Source organism: Gorilla gorilla, chromosome 17 (assembly GCF_029281585.2).
Source record: "Gorilla gorilla gorilla isolate KB3781 chromosome 17, NHGRI_mGorGor1-v2.1_pri, whole genome shotgun sequence".
Classification (NCBI taxonomy): Eukaryota; Metazoa; Chordata; class Mammalia; order Primates; family Hominidae; genus Gorilla; species Gorilla gorilla.
Window position 1 is genome coordinate 111,274,998 of NC_073241.2, and position 21,897 is coordinate 111,296,894.

The window sequence follows — 21,897 nt, forward strand, 5'->3', positions numbered from 1 at the left end:
ATAGCGGCGTAGTTATTTCCATGTTTACACAGATAGCGGTGTAGATATTTCCATGTTTATACAGATGACTCTGTAGATATTTCCATGTTTACGGAGATAGCGGTGTAGATATTTCCATGTTTATAGAGATAGCGGTGTAGATATTTCCATGTTTACACAGATAGCGGTGTAGATATTTCCATATTTCTACAGAAAGCGGTGTAGATATTTCCATGTTTATAGAGATATCGGTGTAGATATTTCCATGTTTATACAGATAGCAGTGTAGATATTTTCATGCTAATACACATGGCGGTGTAGATATTTCCATCCTTTTACAGATAGCGGTGTACATATTTCCATGTTTATACAGGTGGCTGTGTAGATATTTCCATGTTTATGGAGATGGCGGTGTAGATATTTCCATGTTTATAGAGACAGAGGTGTAGATGTTTCCTTGTTTATACTGATAGCGGTGTAGATATTTCCATTTTTATAGAGATAGCGGTGTAGCCATTTCCAAATTTATACAGATAGCGGTGTAGATATTTAAAGGTTCATACAGATGGTGGTGTAGATATTTCCATCCTTATACAGATAGCGGTGTAGATATTTCCATGTTTATACAGATGGCGGTGTAGATATTTCCATCTTTATACAGATGGTGGTGTAGATATTTCCATGTTCATAGAGATGTGGGTGTAGATATTTCCATGTTTACAGAGATAGAGGTGTAGATATTTCCTTGTTTTTACAGATAGCAGTGTAGATATTTCCATATTTATAGAGTTGGCGGTGTAGATATTTCCATGTTAATACAGATGGCGTTGAAGATATTTCCATGTTTATATAGTTGGCAGTGTAGATATTTCCATGTTCATACAGATGGCGGTGAAGATATTTCTATGTTTATACACATGATGGTGTAGATATTTCCATGTTCATACAGATGGCGGTGAAGATATTTCCATGTTTATAGAGATAACGGTGTATATATTTCCATGTTTACACAGGTAGCGGTGTAGATATTTCTATGTTTACACAGATCGCGGTGTAGATATTTCCATGTTTATACAGATGGCGGTGTAGATATTTCCACCTTTATACAGATAGCGGTGTAGTTATTTCCATGTTCACAGAGATGGCGGTGTAGATATTTCCATGTTTACAGAGATAGAGGTGTAGATATTTATTTGTTTATAGAGATAGTGGTGTAGATATTTCCATGTTTATACAGATGGCGGTGTAGATATTTCCATTTCTAAACAGATGGCTGTGTACATATTTCCATGTTCATACAGATGGTGGTGTAGATATTTCCATGTTTTTAGATATGGCGGTGTAGGTATTTCCATGTTTATACAGGTAGCCGTGTAGATATTTCCTTGTTTATATAGATGGCGGTGTAGATATTTCCATCTTTATACAGATGGTGGTGTAGGTATGTCCATGTTTATAGAGGTGGCAGTGTAGATATTTCCTTGTTTATACAGATAGCGTTGTAGATATTTCCATGGTCCTGCAGATGGCTGTGTAGATATTTACAAGTTTATACAGATAGTGGTGTAGATATTTCCATGTTTACAAAGATAGCGTAGATATTTCCATGTTCCCATAGCTGGTGGTGTAGATGTTTCCATGCTTACACAGATAGTGGTGTAGATATTTCCAAGTTTGTGCAGATAGCGGTGGAGATATTTCCACTTTTATGGAGTTAGTGATGTAGATATTTCCATGTTTTTACAGAAAGCGGTGTAGATACTTCCATGTTCCTACAAATGGCGCTGTAGCTATTTCCATGTTTATAGAGTTGACGGTTTAGACATTTCCATCTTCGTACAGATGGCGGTGTAGATATTTCCATCTTCATACACATAACGGTGTAGATATTTCCATGTTTATACAGATGACGGTGTATATATTTCCATACTCACACAGATGGCGTTGTAGATATTTCCATGTTTATAGAGATAGCGGTGTAGGTATTTGTATGTTTACACAGATAGCGGTGTAGATATTTCAATGTTTACACAGATAGCATTGTAGATATTTACATTTTTATACAGATAGCGGTGTAGATATTTCCACGGTTATAGAGATATCGGTGTAGATATTTCCAGGTTTCTACAGATTGCAGTGTAGATATTTCCACGTTTATATAGATGGCTGTGTAGATATTTCCATGTTTATAGAGATAGAGGTGTAGATATTTCCTTGTGTATACAGATAGCGGTGAAAATATTTCCATGTTTCTAAAGACAGCGGTGTAGACATTGCCACATTTATACAGATAGCGGTGTAGATATTTCCATGTTTATAGAGATGGTGGTGTAGATATTTCCATGGTTCTACAGATGGCTGTGTAGATATTTCCACCTTTATACAGATTGTGGTGTAGATATTTCCATGTTTATACAGATAGCGGTGTAGATATTTCCATGTTTATACAGATGGCGGTGTAGATATTTCCATGTTAATAGAGATGGCGGTGTAGATATTTCCATGTTCATAGAGATAACGGTGTAGTTATTTCCATGTTAATAGGCATAGCGGTGTAGATATTTCCATGTTTATAGAGACAGAGGTGTAGATATTTCCTTGTTTATACACATAGCGTTGTAGATATTTCCATGTTTATAGAGATAGCGGTGTAGACCTTTCCACATTTACACAGATAGTGGTGTAGATATTTAAAGCTTCATACAGATGCTGGTGTAGATATTTCCATCCTTATACAGATAGCGGTGTAGATATTTCCGTGTTTGTACAGATGGCGGTGTAGATATTTCCATCTTTATACAGATGGCGGTGTAGATATTTCCATGTTTATACAGATAGCTGTGTAGATATTTCCATCTTTATACAGGTGGCGGTGTAGATATTTCCATGTTTATACAGATAGCTGTGTAGATATTTCCATGTTTATAGATATGGCCGTGTAGATATTTCCATGTTTAAAGAGATGACAGTGTAGATATTTCCATTTTTATAGAGATAGCGGTGTAGTTATTTCCCTTTAAATAGGCATAGTGGTGTACATATTTGTTTATAGACATAGAGTTGTAGATATTTCCTAGTTTAAACAGACAGCGGTGTAGATATTTCCATGTTTATAGAGATAGCTGTGTAGACATTTCCACGTTTATACAGTAAGCGGTGTAGATATATCCATGTTCATACAGATGGCGGTGTAGATATTTCCATCCTTATAGAGATAGCGGTGTAGATATTTCCATGTTTATACAGATGGCTGTGTAGATATTTCCATGTTTATGGAGATGGCGGTGTAGATATTTCCATGTTTATAGAGACAGAGGTGTAGATGTTTCCTTGTTTATACAGATAGCGGTGTAGATATTTCCATGTTTATAGAGATAGCGGTGTAGCCATTTCCAAATTTATACAGATAGCGGTGTAGATATTTAAAGGTTCATACAGATGGTGGTATAGATATTTCCATCCTTATACAGATAGCGGAGTAGATATTTCCATGTTTATACAGACGGCGGTGTAGATATTTCCATCTTTATACAGATAGCGGTGTAGTTATTTCCATGTTCATAGAGATGGCGGTGTAGATATTTCCATGTTTACAGAGATAGAGGTGTAGATATTTCCTTGTTTATAGAGATAGCGGTGTAGATAGTTCCATGTTTATGCAGATGGCTGTGTAGATATTTCCATCTCTATACAGATGGCGGTGTAGATATTTCCATGTGTATGCAGATAACGGTGTAGATATTTACATATTCCTACAGATGGCTGTGTAGATATTTATATGTTTATACAGATTGCCGAGTAGATATTTCCATGTTTATAGAGATAGCGGTGTAGATATTTCCATGTTTCTACAGTTGGTGTTGTGGATATTTCCATGTTTACACAGATAGCGGTGTAGATATTTCCAAGTTTATGCAGATAGCGGAGTAGATATTTCCACTTTTATGCAGATAGCGGTGAAGATATTTCCATGTTTATGCAGAAAGCGGTGGAGATATTTCCATGTTCCTGCCGATGGCTGTGTAGATATTTCCAAGTTTATACAGATACTGGTGTAGATATTTCCATGTTTACACACATAGCGTTGTAGATATTTCCATGTTCCTACAGAGGGCGGTGTACATATTTACATGTTTTTAGAGTTGGCGGTTTAGACATCTCCAAGTTCATACAGATGGTGGTGTTGATATTTCCATGTTTATACAGATAGCGGTGTGGATATTTCCATCTTTATACACATAATGGTGTTGATCTTTCCATGTTTTTAGAGATAGCGGTGTAGTTATTTCCATGTTTACACAGATAGCGGTGTAGATATTTCCATGTTTATACAGATGACTCTGTAGATATTTCCATGTTTATAGAGATAGCGGTGTAGATATTTCCATGTTTACAAAGATAGCGGTGTAGATATTTCCAAGTTTATGCAGATAGCGGAGTAGATATTTCCACTTTTATGCAGATAGCGGTAAAGATATTTCCATGTTTATGCAGAAAGCGGTGTAGATATTTCCATGTTCCTGCAGATGGCTGTGTATTTATTTCCAAGTTTATACAGATACTGGTGTAGATATTTCCATGTTTACACACATAGCGTTGTAGATATTTCCATGTTCCTACAGAGGGCGGTGTTCATATTTACATGTTTGTAGAGTTGGCGGTTTAGACATTTCCATGTTCATACAGATGGTGGTGTAGATATTTCCATGTTTATACAGATAGCGGTGTGGATATTTCCATCTTTATACACATAATGGTGTAGATCTTTCCATGTTTTTAGAGATAGCAGTGTAGTTATTTGCATGTTTACACAGATAGCGGTGTAGATATTTCCATGTTTATACAGATGACTCTGTAGATATTTCCATGTTTATAGAGATAGCGGTGTAGATATTTCCATGTTTACACAGATAGCGGTGTAGATATTTCCATATTTATACAGAAAGCGGTGTAGATATTTCCATGGTTATAGAGATATCGGTGTAGATATTTCCATGTTTATGCAGATAGCAGTGTAGATATTTCCAAGCTAATACACATGGTGGTGTAGATATTTCCATGTACATACAGATGGCATTGAAGATATTTCCATGTTTATACACATAACGGTGTAGATATTTCCAAGGTTTAAGAGATAGTGGAGTAGATATTTCCATGTATACACAGATAGCGGTATAGATATTTCCATATTTACACAGATAGCGGTGTATTTTCATGTTTATACAGATAGCGATGTAGATATTTCCATGTGTATACAGAAAGCGGTGTAGATAGTTACATGTTCCTACAGATGGCTGTGTAGATATTTCCAAGTTTATACTGATAGTGGTGTAGATATTTCCGTGTTTATAGAGATACCGTTGTACATATTTCCATCTTCCTTCGGTGGGTGGTGTAGATATTTCCATTTTTACACAGATAGCGGTGTAGATATTTCCAAGTTTATGCAGATAGCGGTGGAGATATTTCCACTTTTATGCAGATAGCAGTGTAGATATTTCCATGTTTATACAGAAAGCGGTGTAGATAATTCCATGTACCTACAGATTGCGCTGTAGATATTTCCATGTTTATAGAGTTGGCGGTTTAGACATTTCCATATTCATGCAGATGGCAGTGTAGATATTTCCGTGTTTATACAGATAGCAGTGTAGATATTTCCATCTTTATACACGTAACGGTGTAGATATTTCCATGTTTATACAGATGGCGGTGTAGATATTTCCATACTTATACAGATGGCGGTGTAGATATTTCCATGTGTATAGAGATAGCGGTGTAGGTATTTCCATGTTTACACAGATAGCGGTGTAGATATTTTTATGTTTACACAGATAGCGGTGTAGATATTTCCATGTTTATACAGATAGCGGTGTAGTTATTTCCATGTTTATACAGAGATCGGTGTAGATATTTAAATATTTATAGAGTTGGAGGTGTAGATATTTCCATGTTCATACAGATGGCATTGAAGATATTTCCATGTTTAGAGAGATAGCAGTGTAGATATTTCCATGTTTTCACAGATAGCGGTGCAGATATTTCCATGTTTATACAGATATTGGTGTAGATATTTCCATATTTATAGAGTTGGCGGTGTAGATATTTCCATGTTCATACAGATTGCGGTGTAGATATTTCCATGTTTATATAGTTGGCAGTGTAGATATTTCCATGTTCATACAGATGGCGGTGAAGTTATTTCCATGTTTATACACATGACGGTGTAGATATTTCCATTTTTTAAGAGGTAGCGGTGTAGATATTTCTGTGTTTACACAGATGGCAGTGAAGATATTTCCATGTTTAGAGAGATAGCGGTGTAGATATTTCCATGTTTATACAGAAAGCGGTGTAGATATTTCCATGTTTATACAGAAGACGGTGTAGATATTTCCATGTTTATAGAGATGGCAGCGTAGATATTTCCATGTTTATACAGATAGCTGTGTAGATATTTACATCCTTATACAAATGGAGGTGTAGATATTTCCATGTATATATAGATGGCGGTGTAGATATTTCCATCCTTATACAGATGACGGTGTAGGTATTTTCATGTTTATAGAGGTGGCGGTGTAGATATTTCCATGTTTATACAGATAGTGGTGTAGTTATTTCCATGTTAATAGGCATAGCGGTGTAGATATTTCCATGTTTATAGAGATGGCGGTGTAGATATTTCCATGTTTACACAGATAACAGTGAAGATATTTACATTTTCCTACAGATGGCTGTGTAGATATTTCCATGTTTATACAGATAGCAGTGTAGATATTTCCGTGTTTTTAGAGATAGCCGTGTAGTTATTTCCATGTAAATAGGCATTGCGGTGTAGATATTTCCATGTTTATATAGATAGAGGTCTAGATATTTCCTAGTTTATACAGACAGCGGTGTAGATATTTCCATGTTTATAGAGATAGCGGTGTAGACATTTCCACGTTCATACAGATAGCGGTGTAGATATTTCCATGTTTATATAGACAGAGGTGTAGATATTTCCTAGTTTATGCAGACAGCGGTGTAGATATTTCCATGTTTATAGAGATAGCGGTGTAGACATTTCCACGTTTATACAGATAGCGGTGTAGATATTTCCATGTTCTAACAGATGGCGGTGTAGATATTTCCATCCTTATACAGATAGCCGTGTAGATATTTCCATGTTTATACAGATGGTGGTGTAGATATTTCCATGTTTATACAGATGGTGGTGTAGATATTTCCATCTTTATACACATGGCGGAGTAGATTTTTCCATGTTCATACAGATGGCGGTGCAGATATTTCCATGTTTATAGAGATGGTGGTGTAGATATTTCCATGTTTATACAGATGGCGGTGTCGATATTTCCATGTTTATACAGATGGCGGTGTAGATATTTCCATATTTATACAGATGGCGGTGTAGATATTTCCATGTTTATACAGATGACGGTGTAGATATTTCCATCTTTATACAGATGGCGGTGTAGTTATTTCCATGTTGATACAGATGGCGGTGTAGATATTTCCATGTTTTAGAGATGGCGGTATAGATATTTCCATGTTTATACAGGTGGCGGTGTAGATATTTCCATCTTTATACAGATGGCGTTGTAGATATTTCCATCTTTATACAGATGGCGGTGTAGATATTTCCATGTTCATACACAAGGCGGTGTAGATATTTCCATATTCTTTCAGATGGCGGTGCAGATATTTCCATCGTTATACAGATAGCCGTGTAGATATTTCCATGTTTATACAGATGGCGGTGTAGATATTTCCATCTCTATACAGATGGCGGTGTACATATTTCCATGTTCATACAGATGGCGGTGTAGATATTTCCATGTTTTTAGATATGGCGGTATAGATATTTCCATGTTTATCCAGATAGCGGTGTAGATATTTCCATGTTTATACAGTTAGCTGTGTAGATATTTCCATCGTTATACAGAAGGCGGTGTAGATATTTCCATGTTTAAACAGATGGCGGTGTAGATATTTCCATGTTTATACAGATGACGGTGTAGATATTTCCATGTTTATAGAGATGGCAGTGTAGATATTTCCATGTTTATGCAGATAGCGGTGTAGATATTTCCATGTTTATACAGATAGCTGTGTAGAGATTTACATCCTTATAAAAATGACGGTGTAGATTTTTCCATGTTTATATAGATGGCAGTGTAGATATTTCCATCTTTATACAGATGGCGGTGTTGGTATTTCCATGTTTATATAGATGGCCGTGTAGATATTTTGATGTTTATAGAGATTGCAGTGTAGTTATTTACATGTCAATAGGCATAGCGGTGTAGATATTTCCATGTTTATATAGATAGAGGTGTATATATTTCCTTGTTTATACAGATAGCGGTGTAGATATTTCCATGTTTATAGAGATAGCGGTGTAGACATTGCCACGTTTATACAGATAGCGGTGTAGATATTCCCATGTTTATAGAGATGGCGGTGTAGATATTTCCATGTTTATACAGATAGCTCTGTATATATTTCCATCTTTATACAGATGGTGGTGTAGATATTTCCATCCTTATACAGATAGCGGTGTAGATATTTCCATGTTTATACAGATGGTGGTGTAGATATTTCCATGTTTATAGAGATGGCGGTGTAGATATTTCCACGTTTATAGAGATAACGGTGTAGTTATTTCCATATTAATAGGCATAGCGGTGTAGATATTTCCATGTTTATAGAGACAGAGGTGTAGATATTTCCTTGTTTATAGAGATAGCGGTTTAGATATTTCCATGTTTATAGCGAAAGCGGTCTAGACATTTCCACATTTATACAGATAGTGGTGTAGATATTTAAAGCTTCATACAGATGGTGGTGTAGATATTTCCATCCTTATACAGATAGCGGTGTAGATATTTCCATGTTTGTACAGATGGCGGAGTAGATATTTCCTTCTTTGTACAGATGGCGGTGCAGATATTTCCATGTTCATAGAGAAGGCGGTGTAGATATTTCCATGTTTACTGAGATAGAGGTGTAGATATTTCCTTGTTTATAGAGATAGCGGTGTAGATGTTTCCATGTTTATACAGATGGCGGTGTAGATATTTCCATCTCTATACAGATGGCCGTGAACACATATCCATGTTCATACAGATGGCGGTGTAGGTATTTTCATGTTTTTAGACATGACGGTGTAGATATTTCCATGTTTATACAGATAGCGGTGTAGATATTTCCATGTTTATACAGTTAGCTGTGTAGATATTTCCATCGTTATACTGATGGCGGTGTAGATATTTCCATGTTCATACAGATGGCGGTGTAGATATTTCCATGTTGATACAGATGACGGTGTAGATATTTCCATGTTTATACAGAAGGCGGTGTAGATATTTCCATGTTTATAGAGATTGCGGTGTAGATATTTCCATGTTTATACAGATAGCAGTGTAGATATTTCCATGTTTATACAGATAGCTGTGTAGATATTCACATCTATATAGAAATGGCGGTGTAGATATTTTGATGTTTATACAGATGGCGGTGTAGATATTTCCATCTTTATACAGATGGCGGTGTAGGTATTTCCATGTTTATAGAGATGGCGGTGTAGATATTTCCATGTTTATGGAGATAGCGCTGTAGTTATTTCCGTGTAAATAGGCATAGTGGTGTAGTTATTTCCATGTTTATAGAGATGGCAGTGTAGATATTTCCATGTTTATAGAGATAGCGGTACAGTTATTTCGATGTAAAGAGGCATACCGGTGTAGATATTTCCATGTTTATAGAGATAGAGGTGTAGATATTTCCTAGTTTATACAGATAGCGGTGTACATATTTCCATGTTTATACAGATAGCTGTGTAGATATTTACATCCTTATACAAATGGCGGTGCAGATTTTTCCATGTTTATATAGATGGCAGTGTAGATATTTCCATCTTTATGCAGATGGCAGTGTTGGTATTTCCATGTTTATAGAGATGGCGGTGTAGATATTTCTATGTTTATAGAGATAGCGTTGTAGTTATTTACATGTTAATAGTCATAGCGGTGTAAATATTTCCATGTTTATAGAGATAGAGTTGCAGATATTTCCTTGTTTATACAGATAGCGGTGTAGATATTTCCATGTTTATAGAGATAGTGGTGTAGACATTGCCAAGTTTATACAGATAGCGTTGTAGGTATTTCCATGTTTATAGAGATGGCGGTGTAGATATATCCATGTTTATACAGATAGCTCTGTAGATATTTCCATCTTTATACAAATGCTTGTGAAGATATTTCCATCCTTATACAGATAGCGGTGTAGATATTTCCATGTTTATACAGATGGCGGTGTAGATATTTCCATGTTTATAGAGATGGCGGTGTACATATTTCCACGTTTATAGAGATAACGGTGTAGTTATTTCCATATTAATAGGCATAGCGGTGTAGATATTTCCATGTTTATGGAGACAGAGGTGTAGATATTTCCTTGTTTATAGAGATAGCGGTGTAGACATTTCCATGTTTACAGAGATAGAGGTGTAGATATTTCCTTGTTTATAGAGATAGCGGTGTAGATATTTCCATGTTTATACAGATGGCGGTGTAGATTTTTCCATCTCTATACAGATGGCGGTGTACATATATCCATGTTCATACAGATGGCGGTGTAGTTATTTCCATGTTTTTAAACATGGCGGTGTAGATATTTCCATGTTTATACAGATAGCGGTGTAGATATTTCCATGTTTATACAGTTAGCTGTGTAGATATTTCCATCGTTATACTGATTGCGGTGTAGATATTTCCACATTCATACAGATGGCGGTGTAGATATTTCCATCTTTATACAGATGACGGTGTAGATATTTCCTTGTTTATTCAGAAGGCGGTGTAGATATTTCCATGTTTATAGAGATTGCGGTGTAGATATTTCCATGTTTATACAGATAACAGTGTAGATATTTCCATGTTTATTCAGATAGCTGTGTAGATATTTACATCTTTACAGAAATGGCGGTGTAGATATTTCGATGTTTATACAGATGGCGGTGTAGATATTTCCGTCTTTATACAGATGGCGGTGTAGGTATTTCCATGTTTATAGAGATGGCGGTGTAGATATTTCCATGTTTATGGAGATAGCACTGTAATTATTTCCGTGTTAATAGGCATAGCGGTGTAGATATTTCCATGTTTATAGAGATGGCAGTGTAGATATTTCCATGTTTATAGAGATAGCGGTGTAGTTATCTCAATGTAAATAGGCATACCGGTGTAGATATTTCCATGTTTATAGAGATAGAGGTGTAGATATTTCCTAGTTTATACAGATTGCGGTGTAGATATTTCCATGTGTATAGAGATATCGGTGTAGACATTTCCATCCTTATACAGATAGCGGTGTAGATATTTCCACGTTTATGCAGATGGCGGTGTAGATATTTCCATGTTTATATAGATGGCGGTGTAGATATTTCCTGCTTTATACAGATGGCGGTGAAGATATTTCCATCTTTATACAAATGGCGGTGTAGGTATTTCCATGTTTATAGAGATGGCGGTGCAGATATTTCCATGTTGATAGAGACTGACGTGTAGATGTTTCCTTGTTTATACAGATAGTGGTGTAGATATTTCCATGTTTATAGAGATAGCGGTGTAGCCATTTCCAAATTTATGCAGATAGCCGTGTAGATATTTAAAGGTTCATACAGATGGTGGTGTAGATATTTCCATCCTTATACAGATAGCGGTGTAGATATTTCCATGTTTATAGAGATGGCGGTGAGGATATTTCCATGTTTATGGAGATAGCGCTGTAGTTATTTCCGTGTTAATAGGCATAGCGGTGTAGATATTTCCATGTTTATAGAGATAGCAGTGTAGTTATTTCAATGTAAATAGGCATACCGGTGTAGCTATTTCCATGTTTATACAGTTAGCTGTGTAGATATTTCCATCGTTATACTGATTGCGGTGTAGATATTTCCACGTTCATACAGATGGCGGTGTAGATATTTCCATCTTTATACAGATGGCGGTGTAGATATTTCCATATTTATAGAGATAGCGGTGTAGATATTTCCATGTTTACTCAGATAGCGGTGTAGATATTTCCATGTTTTTACAGATAGCGGTGTAGATATTTCCATATTTATAGAGTTGGCGGTGTAGATATTTCCATGTTCATACAGATGGCGGTGTAGATATTTCCATGTTTATATAGTTGGCAGTGTAGATATTTCCATGTTCATACAGATGGCGGTGAAGATATTTCTATGTTTATACACATGATGGTGGAGATATTTCCAAGTTTTAAGAGATAGCGGTGTGGATATTTTCATGTTTACACAGATAGCGGTGTAGATATTTCCATGTTTACACAGATAGCCGTGTAGATATTTCCATGTTTATACTGATAGCGGTGTAGATATTTCCATGTGTATGCAGATAACGGTGTAGATATTTACATATTCCTACAGATGGCTGTGTAGATATTTATATGTTTATACAGATTGCGGAGTAGATATTTTCATGTTTATAGAGACATCGGTGTAGATATTTCCATGTTTCTACAGTTGGTGTTGTAGATATTTCCATGTTTACACAGATAGCGGTGTAGATATTTCCAAGTTTATGCAGATAGCGGAGTAGATATTTCCACTTTTATGCAGATAGCGGTGAAGACATTTCCATGTTTATGCAGAAAGCGGTGGAGATATTTCCATGTTCCTGCAGATGGCTGTGTAGATATTTCCAAGTTTATACAGATACTGGTGTAGATATTTCCATGTTTACACACATAGCGTTGTAGATATTTCCATGTTCCTACAGAGGGCGGTGTACATATTTACATGTTTGTAGAGTTGGCGGTTTAGACATTTCCACGTTCATACAGATGGTGGTGTAGATATTTCCATGTTTATACAGATAGCGGTGTGGTTATTTCCATCTTTATACACATTATGGTGTAGATCTTTCCATGTCTTTAGAGATAGCGGTGTAGTTATTTCCATGTTTACACAGATAGCGGTGTGGATATTTCCATGTTTATACAGATTACTCTGTAGATATTTCCATGTTTACAGAGATAGCGGTGTAGATATTTCCATGTTTATAGAGATAGCGGTGTAGATATTTCCATGTTTACACAGATAGCGGTGTAGATATTTCCAAGTTTTTGCAGATAGCGGTGGAGATATTTCCAATTTTATGCAGATAGCAGTGTAGATATTTCCATGTTTATACAGAAAGCGGTGTAGATAATTCCATGTTCCTACAGATTGCGCTGTAGATATTTCCATGTTTATAGAGTTGGCGGTTTAGACATTTCCATATTCATGCAGATGGCAGTGTAGATATTTCCGTGTTTATACAGATAGCAGTGTAGATATTTCCATCTTTATACACGTAACGGTGTAGATATTTCCATGTTTATACAGATGGCGGTGTAGATATTTCCATACTCTTACAGATGGCGGTGTAGATATTTCCATGTGTATAGAGATAGCGGTGTAGGTATTTCCATGTTTACACAGATAGCGGTGTAGATATTTTTATGTTTACACATATAGCGGTGTAGATATTTCCATGTTAATACAGATAGCGGTGTAGTTATTTCCATGTTTATACAGAGAGCGGTGTAGATATTTCCATATTTATAGAGTTGGCGGTGTAGATATTTCCATGTTCATACAGATTGCGGTGTAGATATTTCCATGTTTATATAGTTGGCAGTGTAGATATTTCCATGTTCATACAGATGGCGGTGAAGATATTTCTATGTTTAAACACATGATGATGTAGATATTTCCAAGTTTTAAGAGATAGCGGTGTAGATATTTTCGTGTTTACACAGACAGCGGTGTAGATATTTCCATGTTTACACAGATAGCGGTGTAGATATTTCCATGTTTATACTGATAGCGGTGTAGATATTTCCATGTGTATGCAGATAATGGTGTAGATATTTACATATTCCTACAGATGGCTGTGTGGATATTTATATGTTTATACAGATTGCGGAGTAGATATTTTCATGTTTATAGAGACAGCGGTGTAGATATTTCCATGTTTCTACAGTTGGTGTTGTAGATATTTCCATGTCTGCACAGATATTGGTGTAGATATTTCCAAGTTTATGCAGATAGCGGAGTAGATATTTCCACTTTTATGCAGATAGCGGTGAAGATATTTCCATGTTTATGCAGAAAGCGGTGTAGATATTTCCATGTTCCTGCAGATGGCTGTGTAGATATTTCCAAGTTTATACAGATACTGGTGTAGATATTTCCATGTTTACACACATAGCATTGTAGATATTTCCATGTTCCTACAGAGGTCGGTGTACATATTTGCATGTTTGTAGAGTTGGCGGTTTAGACATTTCCACGTTCATACAGATGGTGGTGTAGATATTTCCATGTTTATACAGATAGCGGTGTGGATATTTCCATCTTTATACACATAATGGTGTAGATCTTTCCATGTTTTTAGAGATAGCGGCGTAGTTATTTCCATGTTTACACAGATAGCGGTGTAGATATTTCCATGTTTATACAGATGACTCTGTAGATATTTCCATGTTTACGGAGATAGCGGTGTAGATATTTCCATGTTTATAGAGATAGCGGTGTAGATATTTCCATGTTTACACAGATAGCGGTGTAGATATTTCCATATTTCTACAGAAAGCGGTGTAGATATTTCCATGTTTATAGAGATATCGGTGTAGATATTTCCATGTTTATACAGATAGCAGTGTAGATATTTTCATGCTAATACACATGGCGGTGTAGATATTTCCATCCTTTTACAGATAGCGGTGTACATATTTCCATGTTTATACAGGTGGCTGTGTAGATATTTCCATGTTTATGGAGATGGCGGTGTAGATATTTCCATGTTTATAGAGACAGAGGTGTAGATGTTTCCTTGTTTATACTGATAGCGGTGTAGATATTTCCATTTTTATAGAGATAGCGGTGTAGCCATTTCCAAATTTATACAGATAGCGGTGTAGATATTTAAAGGTTCATACAGATGGTGGTGTAGATATTTCCATCCTTATACAGATAGCGGTGTAGATATTTCCATGTTTATACAGATGGCGGTGTAGATATTTCCATCTTTATACAGATGGTGGTGTAGATATTTCCATGTTCATAGAGATGTGGGTGTAGATATTTCCATGTTTACAGAGATAGAGGTGTAGATATTTCCTTGTTTTTACAGATAGCAGTGTAGATATTTCCATATTTATAGAGTTGGCGGTGTAGATATTTCCATGTTAATACAGATGGCGTTGAAGATATTTCCATGTTTACATAGTTGGCAGTGTAGATATTTCCATGTTCATACAGATGGCGGTGAAGATATTTCTATGTTTATACACATGATGGTGTAGATATTTCCATGTTCATACAGATGGCGGTGAAGATATTTCCATGTTTATAGAGATAACGGTGTATATATTTCCATGTTTACACAGGTAGCGGTGTAGATATTTCTATGTTTACACAGATCGCGGTGTAGATATTTCCATGTTTATACAGATGGCAGTGTAGATATTTCCACCTTTATACAGATAGCGGTGTAGTTATTTCCATGTTCACAGAGATGGCGGTGTAGATATTTCCATGTTTACAGAGATAGAGGTGTAGATATTTCTATGTTTACACAGATCGCGGTGTAGATATTTCCATGTTTATACAGATGGCGGTGTAGATATTTCCACCTTTATACAGATAGCGGTGTAGTTATTTCCATGTTCACAGAGATGGCGGTGTAGATATTTCCATGTTTACAGAGATAGAGGTGTAGATATTTATTTGTTTATAGAGATAGTGGTGTAGATATTTCCATGTTTATACAGATGGCGGTGTAGATATTTCCATTTCTAAACAGATGGCGGTGTACATATTTCCATGTTCATACAGATGGTGGTGTAGATATTTCCATGTTTTTAGATATGGCGGTGTAGGTATTTCCATGTTTATACAGGTAGCCGTGTAGATATTTCCTTGTTTATATAGATGGCGGTGTAGATATTTCCATCTTTATACACATGGTGGTGTAGGTATGTCCATGTTTATAGAGGTGGCGGTGTAGATATTTCCTTGTTTATACAGATAGCGTTGTAGATATTTCCATGGTCCTGCAGATGGCTGTGTAGATATTTACAAGTTTATACAGATAGTGGTGTAGATATTTCCATGTTTACAAAGATAGCGTAGATATTTCCATGTTCCCATAGCTGGTGGTGTAGATGTTTCCATGCTTACACAGATAGTGGTGTAGATATTTCCAAGTTTGTGCAGATAGCGGTGGAGATATTTCCACTTTTATGGAGTTAGTGATGTAGATATTTCCATGTTTTTACAGAAAGCGGTGTAGATACTTCCATGTTCCTACAAATGGCGCTGTAGCTATTTCCATGTTTATAGAGTTGACGGTTTAGACATTTCCATCTTCGTACAGATGGCGGTGTAGATATTTCCATCTTCATACACATAACGGTGTAGATATTTCCATGTTTATACAGATGACGGTGTATATATTTCCATACTCACACAGATGGCGTTGTAGATATTTCCATGTTTATAGAGATAGCGGTGTAGGTATTTGTATGTTTACACAGATAGCGGTGTAGATATTTCAATGTTTACACAGATAGCATTGTAGATATTTACATTTTTATACAAATAGCGGTGTAGATATTTCCACGGTTATAGAGATATCGGTGTAGATATTTCCAGGTTTCTACAGATTGCAGTGTAGATATTTCCACGTTTATATAGATGGCTGTGTAGATATTTCCATGTTTATAGAGATAGAGGTGTAGATATTTCCTTGTGTATACAGATAGCGGTGAAAATATTTCCATGTTTCTAAAGACAGCGGTGTAGACATTGCCACATTTATACAGATAGCGGTGTAGATATTTCCATTTTTATACAAATAGCGGTGTAGATATTTCCATGTTTATACAGATAGCTGTGTAGATATTTACATCTTTATACAAATGGCGGTGTAGATATTTCCATGTTTATATAGATGGCGGTGTAGATATTTCCATCTTTATACAGATGGCTGTGTAGGTATTTCCTTGTTTATAGAGATGGCGGTGTAGATATTTCCATGTTTATAGGGATAGCGGTGTAGTTATTTCCATGTTAATAGGCATAGCGGTGTAGATATTTCCATGTTTATCGAGATAGAGGTGTAGATATTTCCTTGTGTATACAGATAGAGGTGAAAATATTTCCATGTTTATAGAGATAGCGGTGTAGACATTGCCACGTTTATACAGATAGCAGTGTAGATATTTCCAGGTTTATAGAGATGGCGGTGTAGACATTTCCATGTTTATACAGATGGCTGTGTAGATATTTCCACCTTTATACAGATGGTGGTGGAGATATTTCCATGTTTACACAGATAGCGGTGTAGATATTTCCATGTTTATACAGATGGGGGTGTAGATATTTCCATGTTTATAGAGATGGCGGTGTAGATATTTCCATGTTTATAGAGATAACGGTGTAGACATTTCCACGTTTATACAGTAAGCGGTGTAGATATATCCATGTTCATACAGATGGCGGTGTAGATACTTCCATCCTTATACAGATAGCGTTGTGGATATTTCCATGTTTATACAGATGGCTGTGTAGATATTTCCATGTTTATGGAGATGGCGGTGTAGATATTTCCATGCTTATAGAGACAGAGTTGTAGATATTTCCATGCTTATAGAGATGGCGGTGTAGATATTTAAATGTTTATACAGAAGGCTGTGTAGATATTTCCATCTTTATACATTTGGTTATGTAGATATTTCCGTCCTTATACAGATAGCGGTGTAGATATTACCATGTTTATACAGATGGCGGTGTAGATATATCCATGTTTATAGAGATGACGGTGTAGATATTTCCATGTTTATAGAGATAGCGGTGTAGTTATTTCCATGTTAATAGGCATAACGGTGTAGATATTTCCATGTTTATGGAGACAGAGGTGTAGATATTTCCTAGTTTAAACAGATAGCGGTGTAGATATTTCCATGTTTATAGAGATAGCTGTGTAGACATTTCCACGTTTATACAGATAGTGGTGTACATATTTAAAGCTTCATACCGATGCTGGTGTAGATAATTCCATCCTTATACAGATAGCGGTGTAGATATTTCCATGTTTGTACAGATGGCGGTGTAGATATTTCCATCTTTATGGAGATGGCGGTGTAGATATTTCCATGTTTATTGAGACAGAGGTGTAGATATTTCCATGTTTATACAGATAGCGGTGTAGATATTTCCATGTTTATACAGATAGCTGTGTAGATATTTCCATCTTTATACAGATGGCGGTGTAGATATTTCTATGTAAATAGGCATAGCGGTGTAGATATTTCCTTGTTTATAGAGATAGAGGTGTAGATATTTCCTAGTTTAAACAGATATCGGTGTAGATATTTCCATGTTTATAGAGATAGCGGTGTAGACATTTCCACGTTTATTCAGTAAGCGGTGTAGATATATCCATGTTCATACAGATGGCGGTGTAGATATTTCCATCCTTATACAGATAGCGGTGTAGATATTTCCATGTTTATACAGATGGCTGTGTAGATATTTCCATGTTTATGGAGATGGCGGTTTAGATATTTCCATGTTTATAGAGACAGAGTTGTAGAAGTTTCCTTGTTTATACAGATAGCGGTGTAGATATTTCCATGTTTATAGAGATAGCGGTGTAGCCATTTCCAAATTTATACAGATAGCGGTGTAGATATTTAAAGGTTCGTACAGATGGTGGTGTAGATATTTCCATCCTTATACAGATAGCGGTGTAGATATTTCCATGTTTATACAGATGGCGGTGTAGATATTTCCATCTTTATACAGATGGTGGTGTAGATATTTCCATGTTCATAGAGATGTGGGTGTAGATATTTCCATGTTTACAGAGATAGAGGTGTAGATATTTCCTTGTTTATAGAGATAGCGGTGTAGATATTTCCATGTTTATACAGATGGCAGTGTAGATATTTCCATCTCTATACAGATGGCGGTGTACATATTTCCATGTTCATACAGATGGCGGTGTAGATATTTCCATGTTTTTAGATATGGCGGGGTAGATATTTCCATGTTTATACAGATAGCGGTGTAGATATTTCCATGTTTATACAGTTAGCTGTGTAGATATTTCCATCGTTATACAGAAAGGGGTGTAGATATTTCCATGTTCATACAGACGGCGGTGTAGATATTTCCATGTTTATACAGATGACGGTGTAGATATTTCCATGTTTATACAGAAGGCGGTGTAGATATTTCCATGTTTATAGAGATGGCGGTGTAGATATTTCCATGTTTATACAGATAGCGGTGTAGATATTTCCATGTTTATACAGATAGCTGTGTAGATATTTACATCTTTATACAAATGGCGGTGTAGATATTTCCATGTTTATATAAATGGCGGTGTAGATATTTCCATCTTTATACAGATGGCGGTGTAGTTATTTCCATGTTTATAGAGATGGCCGTGTAGATATTTCCATGTTTGTAGGGATAGCGGTGTAGTTATTTCCATGTTAATAGGCATAGCGATGTATATATTTCCATGTTTATAGAGATGGCGGTGTAGATATTTCCATGTTTATACAGATAGAGGTGTAGATATTTCCTTGTGTATACAGATAGAGGTGAAAATATTTCCATGTTTATAGAGATAGCGGTGTAGACATTGCCACGTTTATACAGATAGCGGTGTAGATATTTCCATGTTTATAGAGATGGCGGTGTAGCCATTTCCATGTTTATACAGATGGCTGTGTAGATATTTCCACCTTTATACAGATGGTGGTGTAGATATTTCCATGTTTACAAAGATAGCGGTGTAGATATTTCCATGTTTATACAGATGGCGGTGTAGATATTTCCATGTTTATAGAGATGTCGGTGTAGATATTTCCATGTTTATAGAGATAACGGTGTAGACATTTCCACGATTATACAGTAAGCGGTGTAGATATATCCATGTTCATACAGATGGCGGTGTAGATATTTCCATCCTTATACAGATAGCGTTGTGGATATTTCCATGTTTATACAGATGGCTGTGTAGATATTTCCATGTTTATGGAGATGGCGGTGTAAATATTTCCATGCTTATAGAGACAGAGGTGTAGATGTTTCATTGTTTATACAGATAGCTGTGTAGATATTTCCATGTTTATAGAGATGGCGGTGTAGATATTTCCATGTTTATACAGATAGCTCTGTATATATTTCCATCTTTATACAGATGGTGGTGTAGATATTTCCATCCATATACAGATAGCGGTGTAGATATTTCCATGTTTATAATGATAGTGGTGTAGCCATTTCCAAATTTATACAGATAGCGGAGTAGATATTTAAAGGTTCATACAGGTGGTGGTGTAGATATTTCCATCCTTATACAGATAGCGGTGTAGATTTTTCCATGTTTATACAGATGGCGGGGTAGATATTACCATCTTTATACAGATGGCGGTGTAGATAATTCTATGTTCATAGAGATGGCGGTGTAGATATTTCCATGTTTACAGAGATAGAGGTGTAGATATTTCCTTGTTTATAGAGATAGCGGTGTAGATATTTCCATGTTTCTACAGATGGCGGGGTAGATATTTCCATCTCTATACAGATGGCGGTGTACATATTTCCATGTTCATACAGATGGCGGTGTAGATATTTCCATGTTTTTAGACATGGCGGTGTAGATATTTCCATGTTTATACAGATAGCGGTGTAGATATTTCCATGTTTATACAGTTAGCTGTGTAGATATTTCCATCGTTATACAGATGGCGGTGTAGATATTTCCATGTTCATACAGATGGAGGTGTAGATATTTCCATGTTGATACAGATGACGGTGTAGATATTTCCATGTTTATACAGAAGGCGGTGTAGATATTTCCATGTTTATAGAGATGGCAGCGTAGATATTTCCATGTTTACACAGATAGCGGTGTAGATATTTCCATGTTTATACAGATAGCTGTGTAGATATTTACATCCTTATACAAATGGCGGTGTAGATATTTCCATGTATATATAGATGGCGGTGTAGATATTTCCATCCTTATACAGATGGCGGTGTAGGTATTTCCATGTTTATAGAGGTGGCGGTGTAGATATTTCCATGTTTATACAGATAGTGGTGTAGTTATTTCCATGTTAATAGGCATAGCGGTGTAGATATTTCCATGTTTATAGAGATGGCGGTGTAGATATTTCCATGTTTACACAGATAACAGTGAAGATATTTACATTTTCCTACAGATGGCTGTGTAGATATTTCCATGTTTATACAGATAGCAGTGTAGATATTTCCGTGTTTTTAGAGATAGCCGTGTAGTTATTTCCATGTAAATAGGCATAGCGGTGTAGATATTTCCATGTTTATATAGATAGAGGTGTAGATATTTCCTAGTTTATACAGACAGCGGTGTAGATATTTCCATGTTTATAGAGATAGCGGTGTAGACATTTCCACGTTTATACAGATAGCGGTGTAGATATTTCCATGTTTATATAGATAGAGGTGTAGATATTTCCTAGTTTATACAGACAGCGGTGTAGATATTTCCATGTTTATAGAGATAGCGGTGTAGATTTTTCCACGTTTATACAGATAGCGGTGTAGATATTTCCATGTTTATACAGATGGCGGTGTAGATATTTCCATGTTTATAGAGATGGCTGTGTAGATATTTCCATGTTTATAGAGATAACGGTGTAGACATTTCCACGTTTATACAGTAAGCGGTGTAGACATATCCATGTTCCTACAGATGGCGGTGTAGATATTTCCATCCTTATACAGATAGCGTTGTGGATATTTCCATGTTTATATAGATGGCGGTGTAGATATTTCCATGT